We start from the raw sequence: 14408 nt of genomic DNA, 5'->3' as shown, positions 1-14408 counted from the left end.
TGGCCCAGAGAGACCAAGAGGAAGCTCCTGGCCCTTGCTGTCACTTGGGTTGTGATGAAGGATCTGTCACTCCTCTCTGTAAATCTCTCTTTCAAATAAGTAAATCTAAAAAAACAAAAACAAAAACAAACAAACAAAAACAAAAAACCACCAACAAAAATCCCCACAAAATGCCTGCATCTCGAGGATGCTGACGACCGCTGGGATCCCCACCTCTGGAAACTGGGTGAAGACCCCCTTTTTTAAGATTTATTATTTTTATTGCAAAGTCAGATATACAGAAAGGAGGAGAAACAGAGGGGAAGATCTTCCATCCATTGATTCACTCTCAAGTGACTGCAATGGCCAGTGCTGTGACAATCCAAAGCCAGGAGCAAGGAGCTCCTCCGGGTCTCCCACACAGGCGCAGGGTCCCAATGCCTTGGTCTTCCTCAATTGCCCTCCTAGGTCACAAAGAGGAAGCTGGATGGGAAGCGGAGCTGCCGGGATTAGAACCAGCACCCATACGGGATCCTGGTGCGTTCAAGGCGAGGACTTTAGCCACTAGGACACCATGCCAGGCCCTGAAGACCCCTTTCTTTGATCCAGCCTCACCTTCCCCTGGAAGGAGGAGACCAAGGTTCTGAATGCTTATGGGACTTGTACGAGTGGACATGGGCCCCAGGGTCCCAGGACGGCTCACCTGGGGCTCCCTGAGCATGGTTCCTTCCAGAGACCACACAGAGTACGGGGTGGCCACAATAGGCTGAGGCTCTGGGCCCCCACACCTCCACTCACCTACAGCAGCTCTAGTTTCTTCTCTTTGACAGAACAAAGGTCAGGGAAATGGATGATAAAGTCCCACACGCTTCACAATCAGCCAACTGAGAATCAATCTCCTGGATGAAATCTCAGAGCATGTTAACACATTCATGGTCTTAGGTTTTAATCCTCACTGAAGTCCTGGAAGCAGGTGTTACCACTACGGCCCTGGCTTTCCTTGAGGCTAGCCAGGGCTGTTCTCCTGACCCCCAAGGTTGTGTGACACACCCATGTTTTTCCATCCTGAACTGCTAGACCTGGTTTTTCTATTAGAGCCTCATATTTCCACGGCAATTCACACGGCAGGGATCATCCACACCACACTACATGGTTCCCCCTGAGGAAGAGGAGGGGACTGCTTTGTTGGGTCGGAGATGATGGCTAGCAACTGCTTCCGAGGGAGAACTGCTGACCCCATAGGTTGGGACTGGCCCACTGGCTCTCTTCTCTGCCTGTGCCTAGAGTTGGCAGCAGGCTCTTCTCTGTTTTCTGTTGGAGCAGGGCACACTCCCAGGCAACCTTGGAGAGAATCTGGCCCAGTGCACCTTCTGTTGACCAAGCAGATATGTGTTGGGGGTGGCCAGGCCTTTCTTCTGCAGGTAGTGGGCTGCACGAGTGGCTGATCGAGGCACTGAGATTTCAAACCTTCTGAGTCCTCTGTTAACTCCACTCTCCTACCTAGACCTCCTGGGCTTCACATTTGAGACACCAGAGACTCACTAACCTACTACTCAACTGGTTCAATTGCTCATCATGTAGAGAAGGGGTCCATTACACTCAGGTCCATCCTGCCTTTGAAACAGTGACTTGGGAAATTATCTGTTCATTCAGCTGCCTCTGCCCACGCTCCAAAAAGGAAAGGCTGATTTGTGGAGGAAGGACCTCACCTAGGGAATATTTAGGCCCTCAACAGCTGCTGAGATCATCTTGCAATTAATCATGTTTTCTCTTATGACCTATATTCTATGAATAATCCACACTAACAATTTAGCAGCAGTCCTGTCATTGACGGAGGCAGGCCACAAACATGACTGGAGCTTGGTCACTGGCTTTGCGGGTCTTACTCCTTCACTGCCACCCTCCCCAGAAGATAAACGTACTGGTACAGGGGTCAGAGCACAGGGTGAAGAGGACTTCATCGTCACAGGTGGCCTCAGGGCTGTCCTGCCTCCAGCCTAGTTTGAGGAAAACTCCTGCAGATGGACCTCCACCAAGAAGCTGCTTGGGGAAAACAGCGCTGTCTGACCGTTTCACACGCGGCAGATTGGCCAAAATGTCAGAGTCTGACAGCGCCAACTGTGCTGGAGTTCTGCGGTGAGAGGAACTCTCAGGCATTGCGGGTGGGAGCAGAAACCGGAACAAACATTTTTGAAGAACAATTTGGCATTTTTTTTTTTTTTAAATGAAGGGACCACAACCGCAGAGATTTGCTTTGCTTCACTCACAGATCTGCATATGGCCTCACAAATTCCCGCTTTGGAGAACCAGGTTTCTTTAATTTTGTTCCATATTAGCTATTGCCTTTAGTTTCTCTTTCAGTTCCCCCCCCCAAAGACTTATTTTTCTTGGAAAAACAGATCATAATTACAGAGACAGAGAGGAACATCTATCCACTGATTCACCCCCTAAATGGTCTTGATGGTTGGAGCTGAGCTGATCCAAAGCCAGAAGCTTCTTCTGGGTCTCCCACACAGGACCATCCTCCACTACTTTCTCAGGCCATAAGCAGGGAGCCGGAAGGGAAGTGAAGCAGCTGGGACATGAACTGGTGCCCATATGGGATCCCGGCATTTGCAAAGTGAGCATTTAGCTATCGAGTCATCACGCTGGGCCCTACTGTTTTCAATTCTTTAACTGTCCACTCATGTGACCAACATAACAACCCATGGAGTAGGTTCTACCAAGATCCCTCCCTGTCCCACCCGCCAACCCCCAGGTCCAGCGCAGTGGCCTAGTGGCTGAAGTTCTCGCCTTGAGTGCACTGGGATCCTATATGGGCACTGGTTCTAGTCCCAGCAGTCCCATTTCCTATCCAGCTCCTTGCTTGTGGCCTGGGATCCTGCACCTGCGTGGGAGACCTGGAGGAAGTTCCTGGCTCCTGGCTTCGGACTGATGCAGCCTCGGCCGTTCCAAGTCACTTGGGGAGTGAATCATCGGACGGAAGATCTTCCTCTCCGTCTCTCTCCTCTCTGTATATCTGCCTTTGCAAAAAAAAAAAAAAAAAAAAAATCTTAAAAAGAAAATCCCTCCCTCATCCTGACTATGGTTACCTGGCTCTTGGCTTGGATCTGGCTCAGCTCTGGCTGTTGTGGCCAACTGGGGAGTGACGGAAGATTTCTCTCTCTATTGCTCTCACCGTAATTCCACCTTTCAAATAAATAAATCTTCAAAAAAAAAAAAAAGTATGGGCTCCACATACCGATATAAATTTCAGATGGCTCAAAAACTTACATATGAAAGGAAAATTATGTGTGCCTATGAGATAACAAAGAAGTTTATAACCTTGGGGATCCTGGACAGTGTGTGCTTACCACATAACAAGGCTGGACCGCACCCACACAGTCCAGTGTGCTTTTGCCAATTTGCTTTCTTAGCTAAGAATGCAGGTGACAGTTGGGCTTGTCCCCAGAACATCACCCTGCCCAGAAGAGACAACCGGAAGGTGGGGAAGGTGGCTGCGACAGTCATCTTGTGGTCATGGGGTGGCAAGACAGGCTAAGCAGCGCTGGTGCTGCCCTGTCAGTCTCACTCTCCAGACATAATCATGGAACAAACATGATCGTTTGTGTCTAGATGTGACACATGGCACATGCTTGTAGAACGAAACGGCTGCTCCAGTGGTCTCCAGGAGACACACGCTGTCCCACCTGGAGAGGCTGCAGACAGCCACTACCAAGGACCTGAAGATACCAGCAAAAGACTCAGTGCAGAGACAAGTTTTCAGGATCACACACTTCCCCTGAATATGGCTATCAGAGGCATCTGGAAAAATGACTTAGTGCCTGAATCAATCCTCCAAAGCTCTGAATTGGGACCATCTTCCCTCTTTCCCCCAGGGATTTCTAAGAGCAGTTGGGGTGACTGCCACTTTAAAGGCCAGATTCAGCCCACTGGTCCCACTGCCTTGTCTGCTGGCTCCAGGCTCAGGGCTTAGAGGAATCCTGTGTGGCTTGTGGATCCTTTTTCCTCCTGTCACCAGCCATTTGCTGGATGTGCCAACAGCGAGGCCCTTCCCTGTTCCTATAAAAACAGCTTGTCAACGTGGTTTGCACTACTCGGTGCTTTTCCACAAAGCACTGTCTAGATCCCAGCTAATCAGATGGAAGAACGAACAGTGGTCAATCTACCAAAATAGGTCAGGTTTTATTTTTTAATCCTTTTATTCATAATATATCACAAAGGCATAATTTTTAAAAAGTCCTTTATGAAAGTGAGAATGTCTTTGGCTATTTAAGCTCTTTGTGCCTCAGTTTCTTCATCCATAATGAAGATACTAATGAAGGGTATAGTGAAGATTAAGAAATTACTCCATCAAAAATGTTTGGAGCAGGACCTCTTACTGCTGGTGGCATGGATAGTTTCTTGGACTAAAGGTTCCAGAGAAGTCTCAAAAATTTCACCCTTAGGTCAAATGGATACAGAAAAATCCACTGCTCTGATTGTGGTCATTTAAGGAAGGAAGAAAGCTTAAAGATCCAGGTGGACAGGAAAAAGCCAGCTGAGCACCCAGAATGCTTAGTTGAGATTACATTTTCCAGTCCCCCTTGTAGTTGCAGGGTGGCCCAGAAGATGTAGAAATTGTAGAAGTTGTAGAAATTTGGGTGAGAATTGTTCATGAGAAACAAAGCTGGGCTATGCTTTTGTGTCCTCTCTCCACCCTGTTTCCACCTGGTTACAGAGCCATCAGCTTGACTTAGCAGTCGTGCTAGACCACGGGACCATCTTACGACAGACAGCTTGGTGCCAGGGGTGCTGGTGAAGTGGGATGACCCTGAACGAAAGGACGCTGCTGACTGACTGGAGAAGCTGCCAGGCCTGCGATGTCCACCTCTGGCATTCTACTTATGAGGAGACACATGTGCAAAGGTGCTTTGGAAAAGGACACTGTGGTCTTACACAGCTGACAGCGGGCCAACGTTTGACACCAGAGACATCTTTGTTGCCATCTGTACCATGTAAGGTGTCCTCACGTTTTTGGGCCCTGCTCTCTCTTCCAGGGAAGAAAGCTGTGTTACAGAGCTTCCCACAGAATTTGATTATACTTATTTTGACTTACGGGGAAGCAAAACGAGAAATGTGAGATGTGTTGAGTCATTTATTCCACAAGTGTTGAGCCCTCTCCTACACTGCACTGTGTGGGGTAGGGTGCTGGATATAGTGAATGCAAGCAGTCTCTGCCATTAGAAAGTCAACCATTCTGAACAGGGGACAGAAAATAAACCTGAGTACAAGTGGGGAAAAGCATCACCCAGAAAATTAGTGTGAAGCTAGGCCCAGAACTAAAGAGGAAGAAAAAAGCCACATCAAAGTGAGGATAAGAATATCTGAAAACGTCCATTATTTGAAGAACGAAAAACAAAGTACAGTATGGTTATACAACGGAATACTATCCAGCCATAAAAAAGAACAAAGAACTCATTCATTTACAGCAGAGATAAGCCTTGAAGACACAATGCTGAGTAGATGGAGCCAATCACAGAAGACCATGTTATAAGATTTCATTAGCATGAAATGTCTAGGATGGACAAATCCACAGCAACGGGAAGTAATTAATAGTTGCTGGGGACTAGGGTGAAGGAAACTGGAGGATGAATGGTCCCTTTTTGGGCCAATGAAAACATTCTGGAATTATGTTGCTGATAGATGCACAGCCTTGTGAATACACTAAAAGCTACAGAATTCCACACTTTAAAAAGGTGCATGTCATACTACATGAATTATGCCTCGATTAGAAAACAATCAAAAGGTTACTGACCTGAATTATTGGATTGGTAATAGAGTCTCCAATGGACAAAAAGGTATCCCAGGAAAAAGAGGAAGATGTATCTGAGTGTGTTCCAAGACCCTCCTAGGAGCCCCACGCGGCTTGAAGGCTGCGACAAAGGAGAACAAGATGCAACAGAAGCTGGTGGGGCTGTGTGGGCCCCGCAAGCCATATGCGCTTTATTCAGAATATGACGGGAAGCAGGGGGAATGATGTGTTCTGATCTACATTTCTGAAAGATGCCTCTGGCTGCTGCACAGAGATTGGCAATGTTCAAAAGCAGCAGGCAGAACAACAAGGCAGTGGCTAGGCACACAAGAAGACATGGAGGTGGAGAGGCCCAGGAGGAGGCAGCTGATGAAGATCTTTTTCAGGTCAAGAACAAACAGGCCTTGCTGATGGATTTGCCATGGGGATGAGGGAGAAAAGGAAGAATCAAGAGTGACCTCCTTACTGTCTCGGGAGTTTTTCCAAAGAGGTTTTCAGCTAGATTAAAACTACACAGCACATCAAGAGCAGTTTGCCAAGTGGCTGTTAAATAAATTGAATAAAAGAACAAATCATTGCCCTGTTTTCCTGGAGGACACATTTCTGTATTTCCAAATGAAGATGTGCATTCTCAATACATATACACACAGGTGTGTGTGTGTGTATGTCTGTGTCAAGAAAACGGGGAGCTGACAGTGTCACTATCATGAGGGGCCACCATCCACTAGTGGATAGGACACATGCAGGCACTGACGACACCTTGATTGGATTGATATCAAGCAAAAATCATAAAGTGTTTTCATTCCTGGTGTTAAATGGAACTACCCTAACATGATTTAGGTGAGAACAGGACTCTGAATCAAACTGGATAATTTTTAGCTCAAGTGGCAAACCCAGACAGAGTTGGCTTTACACGGCATACAACTCAAGGCAGCGACATTGGCCCTTTTCTTGATCTATTGCCCAAGCATTATCTTGAAATTGTTACTAATTTTCTCTCTGGACTTGTTTTCTGCAAGCAAAGTCCAAAGGCCAACAGTGAGACCGAGTGAGCAGGGAAGAGCCAGGTAGCCTGTGAGCCTGTTGCCCCAAAAGCAGTCACAGCCTGGGGCCCTGTGAGCAGAGGATTCTGGCTCAGTGAAGCACAAGTGTTCCACAAGATTCAGAGTGAATATGGGTTAGGTGGGTTCCAACATCCACAGCTAAGTGTGCAGACACGACTGGCAGCCTTGAGAGGCACTTTCCTTACAGCAAAACTCGCTTCTGCTGCAGAATGAGGGCAATGGCATTCGGAGAAACACCAAAGACTAAGGAAGCCAAATGCTGTCTTCAGTGACACTTCCCTGAATTAACCCACCAGGTGTGTCGGAGGTGATGAGGCAGGAGGCAAGAGAAAGGATACCCCCGGTCCCTTTGGCTTTCAGTCCTTCCTCCCTCACCAGAAAGCCGAGGGCAGAGTGTTGGCAGAATTTGCACAGATCAACCCAGAAAATACAAACTGCTGAGTTGGTTTTGTGTAGCATTTCCACACTTCTGCTAAGAATTAAATAATTATGCTTGTATAAGCTGGTAACCAAGTGTGTAATTCAGTGACTCCACACATCAATGCTCATATCTGCACTTACATGGTACAAAATGGAAGTGAAAGATGAAGTGAAGCAAATCATTGATGCTTTGGAGGGGTTTTTGGAGACCATATAAGAAAGGAAAAAGTTCAATGGTCCTTTATTTTCACTTGAAACCATCAATGACCATCAGCCCTGAGCACAGAGGTCAATGAAAACAGTCTATCCTGGACAGCGAGCTGTACCCCAGGCCCTAAGAAGGCCACTGTTGGCCACACAATGTGCTGCTACCCCTTTGCTGGTTCCCTCGCCCTGCCCCGTGTAAACACAGCCTTCAGTGAGAGTGCTCCAACATCCCTACTGTTGCGAGTACACTGCCCTAGATGTCCCTCCAGGATCTCATCAAATCAAGAAGGCATCCCCCAAAGGCTGCCACACACCCTATAAGGCTGTGGAGTCAGCACCAGAGGTCTTCCCATCTCTGGGAAGGGGTGGTCAGAGTCACAGCTAAGCCTGTGAGGCGGGGGGCTCTGGCTCCTCATGGGACATTGCAAGACTAGCAACAAAAAAAGATGCTGCTCTGGGGCAGGGCAAGCTATTTCTCTTTGGTGGTGGAAAGGTAAAGGATATAGTTAAGAAGGGCTGAAAGCATGCTGATGAAATGTGATCAGAGACAGGGGAAAAGGCCCAATTTGTCCTTTATGCCTTCCCCTGAAAGACAAGTCCAGCAGGAGACAACCTGTGACCCAAAGTGGTCATGGGCCTCAGCCCACTGTCAATCTTCTGAGGGGACTGAGCTTGCGAGGACACACTCTTGTGCTGGAAGCAAAGCAGGAAAGCAGAGTGACAGAAAACAGTCCTGCAGCACCATAATCAGAGAACACAGTGCTAAGGGTGTCCTCAGAGTGGTTCAGTACAACAGGCCCATAGGGAAGTGTTGGCCCAGAGCCCTCCTGCCAGGTCCACTTTGTCTTTTAGTGGGTGCTGTGCAAAGATTCCACGGGGTAGTTCTGGGAGTGGGGAGCTGGGACAGCTATAACCCTGAAGCTTCATCAGGACACAGCTTGATTTTAGTGTCACCATTAACTCCTGTGTCCGTGTCGTAAGTGGCAAACTTGGGGACACTGCAGACATCATGGTGCTTATTTCATTTTACCAGGCAACAGGCAAATAGGATGGATTGCTTTTTAGGGTCTGTGACTTTACCACAGCATCCAGTCCCTGCTACTTGGCAGCTTCTCCCAGCCTGACAGAAACCCAGGTGAGCATGTACATGGGCTCTACCTGTGGGACTAAGTGACACTCCACTCCCAGGTGAGTATCCATATAGAGAGTTACGGGTTAAGTTTGTTTTGAGTATAAGTGAGAATGGCCCAAAGTCTCCCTGCCAGAATGCTAGGCTGAGCCAGCCACTAGATAGGGAAAACACAGAAGATAATCAGAATATTGACTTCTCTGAATCCTGCCTTCTTAAACACATCACAGCAATGCCTCCCAACCAGCTAGAAGTGCTTTCTTTTCAGCAACTGGTATTCCAACAGCATGGATGGGTCATATTCTATTCAAGCATTCCCTAAAAAAACAACAACAACAAACAACAACAACAACAACGCCACCACCAACACCACCACCAACAACAACAACAACAAAAACAGGCATTCTTCTGAGTTCCAGGGCTTGGGTTTTTTGATATTGCAAGTATTGCAATAAATATGATTTTGCCAGGGTTTAGATGTTCAGGAGTAGCAGTGCTAGGTCACAGACTACTAATGAACTATTATTTAGTTATATTTTGGAATAATTTCCCAGTTAAGATGTGTGGTTACACTTGAAATACAGTTGACCCTGTGTATCCTGGAGTTCTGTAACCATGGATTCAATTCCTTGTGGATGGAAAACATTTGGGAAAAATAATTTTGGCCTGTACTGAACATGTATATACCCTGAACCAGAGTGTAACAGCTACTTACATAGCACTTACATTGGACTAGGTTATAAGCAACCTAGAGATTTTCAAGTATATGGGACAACTGTCTAGGTTGTATGACAATACCAAACTTTCATGTAAAGCACTTGAGGATTTGTGAATTTCTGTTTCTTAGGGGTCAGGAGTGGAAGAGAATGGTGTCCTGGAACTAATAGTCCACAAATACTAAGGGAAATGCTTATTTTCATACTGAGTAGTTCTGCAACAACACATCTGAAATGATTGTCCCCCCAGAAGGGGAACTGTGTGGCTGGGGACAGAGAAAGACACTTCCAACAGCATATCTTATCTGATGCCATTTGAACAACTGGAAGTTTTATCACAAGCATATACTGCCCATTCAAAACAAACAAACAAACAAACAAAAAAACCAACTTTCCCCGGATTGTCTTCTAAAAAGGTCACAATGATCCACACCTCCTCCAGCAATGTGGGAGAGCACTTAGCTGAGCTCATTATTGCCCTGTATTTTTCTCCTTCAAGGTTGTGCTTCTTATTTTTTCATCTTGGAATCTGGCACGGGCTGAAACATGACCAACTTTACCTTCTTGTGACCCACAATTTCTCCCAGTCCATAGCTTGTAGGCAGTCAGAGGGAAACTCCCCAACCCCCCGACATGCTAGATGCCAATACTGACAAGTGACCTGGTGAGCATGTTCCAGCAGCACAGGAAAGGGTTGGGAGCCAGTCTTCAGGGACACGTAGGCTCCAATGGCTGGAGGACATGTAGGAGTCCCCATACCCCACTTGTCTGCAGTCGCATTGTGGTTGTCAGCCCACACTTGAGCTGCCCTCACCAGTTGCCACTGCCATGAGACCTGCACTCGTAAGAACAAGGTAGACAGAAGACACTTGGACCAGGGGTCAAAGAATGCAGAAGAGTCACACTCAACAAACTTATGGTTTGCTTCCCACAGGTACAGTCTTCCTCCAGGGCTGGCCCAAAACTACAGGCCTCACCAGCCACTGCTTTGACAGCCTGGGAAACCAAGCTGACTTAAATGCAGAGTGAGAGCCCCAAGCGTGTCAAACCTCCACCATGATGCACCCTGCTGCCGCGATGCTGGCTGAAGCTCTGGACTTAGGAGACAGGGGCAGGTAAGAAAGCAGCCTTGGAGAACATGGGAGACAGGATGACATGAAATGATCTGGTGGTCAGCAGCAAGCGCACAGTCCAGGGGGTGGGTTTTTGTCAGGTGCTGTCCTTCCAATCTGCTAGGAAACCGCCCTGCTTGGTACAGGCATTCCAGCCTGAGCACAGCAGGGCACAGGGAGGGTTCCTCAGCCTGCTGCCGCAGAGGGGCCCAGCCTTTGCTGAGACAGAAGGCAGTTCACTTTACCTGCAATGCCCTTGCCCTTGATCCTCAAACTAGAATGGAAGCATCTGATGTGTGTTCTGGCTGGAGCAGCCTACGTGAGTGGGAAAAATGGCAACCCCGAGAGTTCATCCGTGGGGATCAGGCAACTAACTGGTGCAGGCACACAACAGAATCCCTTACGCCTCCCGTTCCTCATCCTCTATAAGTGGGTCCATTTGCAAGTGCTGTTGCCACTGCCTCCCCCAAAAAAACCACATCTGGAATCCATTTCCTTCTCTCTTTCCCAGCCAAACCATCACCATTATCCTACACCTGGCTACTCCATCAGATCCCCTCTGGCCTCCTGCAGTCCACTCTTGCCTTCCTAGATTCCATTCTCCATACACAGCCAGAGGGATCCAATCAGACAGGGATAATATCAGGTTGCTCAAGGACCAAATCAGACCAGGATCATGTCATGTTGCTCTCATTCTCAAAATCTATCAGCAGCTCTCTGACCTCGTCTTCCTCCCTTATATTCATCTTCCAAAACACACTCCCACCACACTAGTTTTTTCCCTTCCAAGTTCACTTTTATCCCAGCAACTGCACATTTTGTCCTAGCAGTTCTCAAAGCTGGCATCCTGCTGCCAGGCAAGCCTCTCTGTGACTGCCCGCTCCTGAGCACCCTAGTTCAGGTGGCCTCCAACTTAACCCTGTTATTCTTTGCAGAATAATGATCACATCTGATGCTTTTTTTTTTTTTAATTATCTCTCTTACAGGCAAGAACATAAACTCTATGGGTACAGGGCTCTCAATCTGTTCACAATGGAATTCCAAGGCCCTAAACGATGCATGTCACCTGAAAGACGTTTGGAAGCTGTCTGCTAAACGAATGCTTTTGCACGACTCAAAGAAAAACTAGACAGAGCAGCCTAAGGTCATGTCCTCTTAGTACATGAAACAAAGCAAACTAAGAGAAGATACACACTACTCTGTCTACTGGTCAGAGCCCCCCTTTGGTTCAGCATAATCTTGAATCTTCATAACTATCCTTGGAAGTAAGAACTATCATTATAGGTGAGGACACTGAGAACCAGAGAGAGGCAGTAACTTAGGTGAGTCCACACAGTAGAGACATTCAGAACCAGCCCTCAACCCAAGCATCCTCACTCCAGAGTTCTTAGCTGCTCTGTTAAGAGCAGTTATATTGGCAGGAAGGAGTCAGCAGGTTATAGACACCATAGGATATGATCGACGGATCTGACAGGGCCAGTCAAAGAAAGGAGATGGAACTGAATTTCAATGAGAAACACAAGTTTGGTCAATGGTGTGGCAAATGCCTACGTGAAATAAGCAAGCAGAAGGTTCTCCACCGGCCTTCCTCCAGCTTCTCAAGTTCTCATGCTGACCAGCTGGCCTTTGCCACTTGATCAACCATCCATAGCACACAGGAGGAAAGCAGTCCTTGCTCTGCTGGCCACTGGGAGGATCACAGACATGAAAGCAGTGTGGCTATGTGGCCAGGAGCAAGCGCCTTTACGGCTCAGCTGGGGCTGCAGTCACAATTCCAGCAGCTCTTTTGCTTAGCAGTGTGTGACCCACGGCTTCATACTAGAATTTTCAGTCTCAAGCTTCCTCATCCCTAACACAATGGAAAAAAGTAATATCCACTCATAGCATAGGGCTATTGGGAGAGTTGAACTAAAGGCCTGGCAAAGTATCTGACACTGTGGAAACCCAAAAATAGGTTGACAAAATTGTTATTAGAACTGAACTACAGAAGAATTTAGAAAGAACAAGCTTAGCTCAAGTCAAGGATGCTGCACAGGCAAACGAGACTGACAATATTAAGGACACGGCCTAAGCGACCAGGGCATCCAGAGGGGAGCACCTTCAGAATGAAATCTTCTCCCTCACCCTCTTCTGCACAGAGTAAGTGCCTGGCACAGGTGTCACCCACGCTGCAGAGGTGAGGTGGGCCACAGAGGGCTGAGGAATGTGGGGTGCAGGCACGCTTTTCGGGCCTCACTGGAGGAGATGCAGGCTAGATCCCTGTCCCTGTCTGAGAAGGGAATGTAGCGGAGGGAGAAATTTCACAGGGTAAAGGGTAGTTGGGGCAACTTGATCCCTCCTCCTTGGCCAGAATAGCAGCATCCGTTTCGTTCTACTTCTTATATGCCAAGGAGTAAAAGGGTTCTAGGGGCCTCAGGTCCACACGGGGAACCCAAGGCTAAGCCTGGCATTTGGGCTCCTTCACATACGTCTAGCACGTATTTACTAGGAAACTACTGCGGGTCAGATTTTGGTCTAGATGGTGGGGATACAAAACAAAGATCCTTGCCCTTGGGGAACTCTGATTTTGAGGAGGATGGTGCAAAGAGCTGACAGACATAATATCAGATAATACAAATAAAGAGGGGCTGAAGCTGAGGTAGGGTCTTAAGTCACTCAGAGACCTGGAAAGTGGGATTTAACGATATACAATTTTGGATTTGTGTGTGCATATACATGCCTGTACATATATACACAGAGACACACATACAAGCACACCTCAAAAAGTTTGTGGAAAAAAAATGAATGAAAAAATAATCTTGTTTTGGTACAGAAGAGTTTCAAAATTCAAGTAGGGTTTTTTATTATGCACATTCATGAACTTTTCTGAAGATTCCTTATACACGTTTTATACATTATATACGTATACAATCTATTCTCAAGATAAATAGCCAAGAGCACAGTGTCTGGTGCGATCTATTTGGAAACTATTCTGGGATTGACCACAATTAGAATCTTCATGAAGATTCTCTCCCATTTCCCAGCATGCCTTCCCTGAGACTGAGAATCACAATTCAAAGAGGTATCCTTTTCTTTAGTTTCCTACAAGTCAGCACACCACAGATGCAGAAGGCCTCTCTCATCAGGACCTCCATCCACTGTCATGGCTGCATGGTATTCCAGGACACAAATATAACCACTTTGTCAAGTGCTCTGGACACAAAAGACACTACTGCCATGACCATCCCTGGACATACCCATGTGCTACATTTGGAAACATCTGTACCTTAAAAAAAAAATCCTAGAAGTGACAGTGACTGCTGGGGCAGAAAGGAAGGCCATGGGCCAGGGTCATGTTGAGAGCTACTGCCAATGTCTGCTCCCAAGTGACGGTCTGCACTCCCTCCCACCAGTAACAGCAACAGACCCCAACGCCTGCTTCCCCACACCCCTGCCAGCAGTGCGTATTTTTGCTTTTCACTCCTGCCCTTGGGAGAGGTGAAATATGTTATCTCAGCATGATTTTAATTGGCATTTCCCGATACACACAGCTCGAGCATCTTCCCCTGTGTCTTGGAGGCATTTCCTCTCTCTACAGATGCTGCCTCTCGCAACCTGCCTGGGCAGTATTTGGAGTTCTTCTTCTCTTGACCCCACCCCATCTCTCATGCTTCTCATGTTCTAGAATGCAAAGGGTCTGACAACATCCTGTCCAAAGCTTCCCAAGCCACACATGACTTGGTCCTGCCTGCCGACAGCCACTTCCCTCTCGTCCATGACACCAGGACACAAGCATGCTCAGGCCTTTCAGTTTCTCCACAGTGGCTCTCCCCCATGTCAGGAGCCCCTGCACATGTTGCCCCCTGCCCTTCCCCCAGAGCAGTGAACTCTACTACTGCTCTCAGCCTCAGGACTGCCTTTTCAACTGGTTATCTGTCCTTGTGGCATCTCATACTTTTCCTCTGCAGTTTAATGGCATCTTTATCTGAGGGCTTATTTAATACCTGC

The 14408-nt window shown here is 47.3% G+C and overlaps 1 protein-coding gene across 5 annotated transcripts in view; it reads right to left on the bottom strand.

Annotated features, from left to right (window-relative positions):
• The window catches only part of SIPA1L3 (signal induced proliferation associated 1 like 3), a 217570-nt gene that overhangs the window by 132416 nt on the left and 70746 nt on the right, over nucleotides 1-14408 (bottom strand). For 2 of the 5 annotated variants that reach the window (XM_058674384.1, XM_058674386.1), the window contains exon 2: nucleotides 3072-3185. The exons of the other annotated variants lie outside the window; for them this stretch is intronic. The gene's annotated coding sequence lies outside the window, so the exon portion shown is untranslated. The remainder of the gene's footprint in view (nucleotides 1-3071; nucleotides 3186-14408) is intronic. 5 annotated transcript variants of the gene reach the window in all.

Source organism: Ochotona princeps, chromosome 16 (assembly GCF_030435755.1).
Source record: "Ochotona princeps isolate mOchPri1 chromosome 16, mOchPri1.hap1, whole genome shotgun sequence".
NCBI lineage: Eukaryota > Metazoa > Chordata > Mammalia > Lagomorpha > Ochotonidae > Ochotona > Ochotona princeps.
This window is presented reverse-complemented; position numbering and strand designations above follow the sequence as displayed.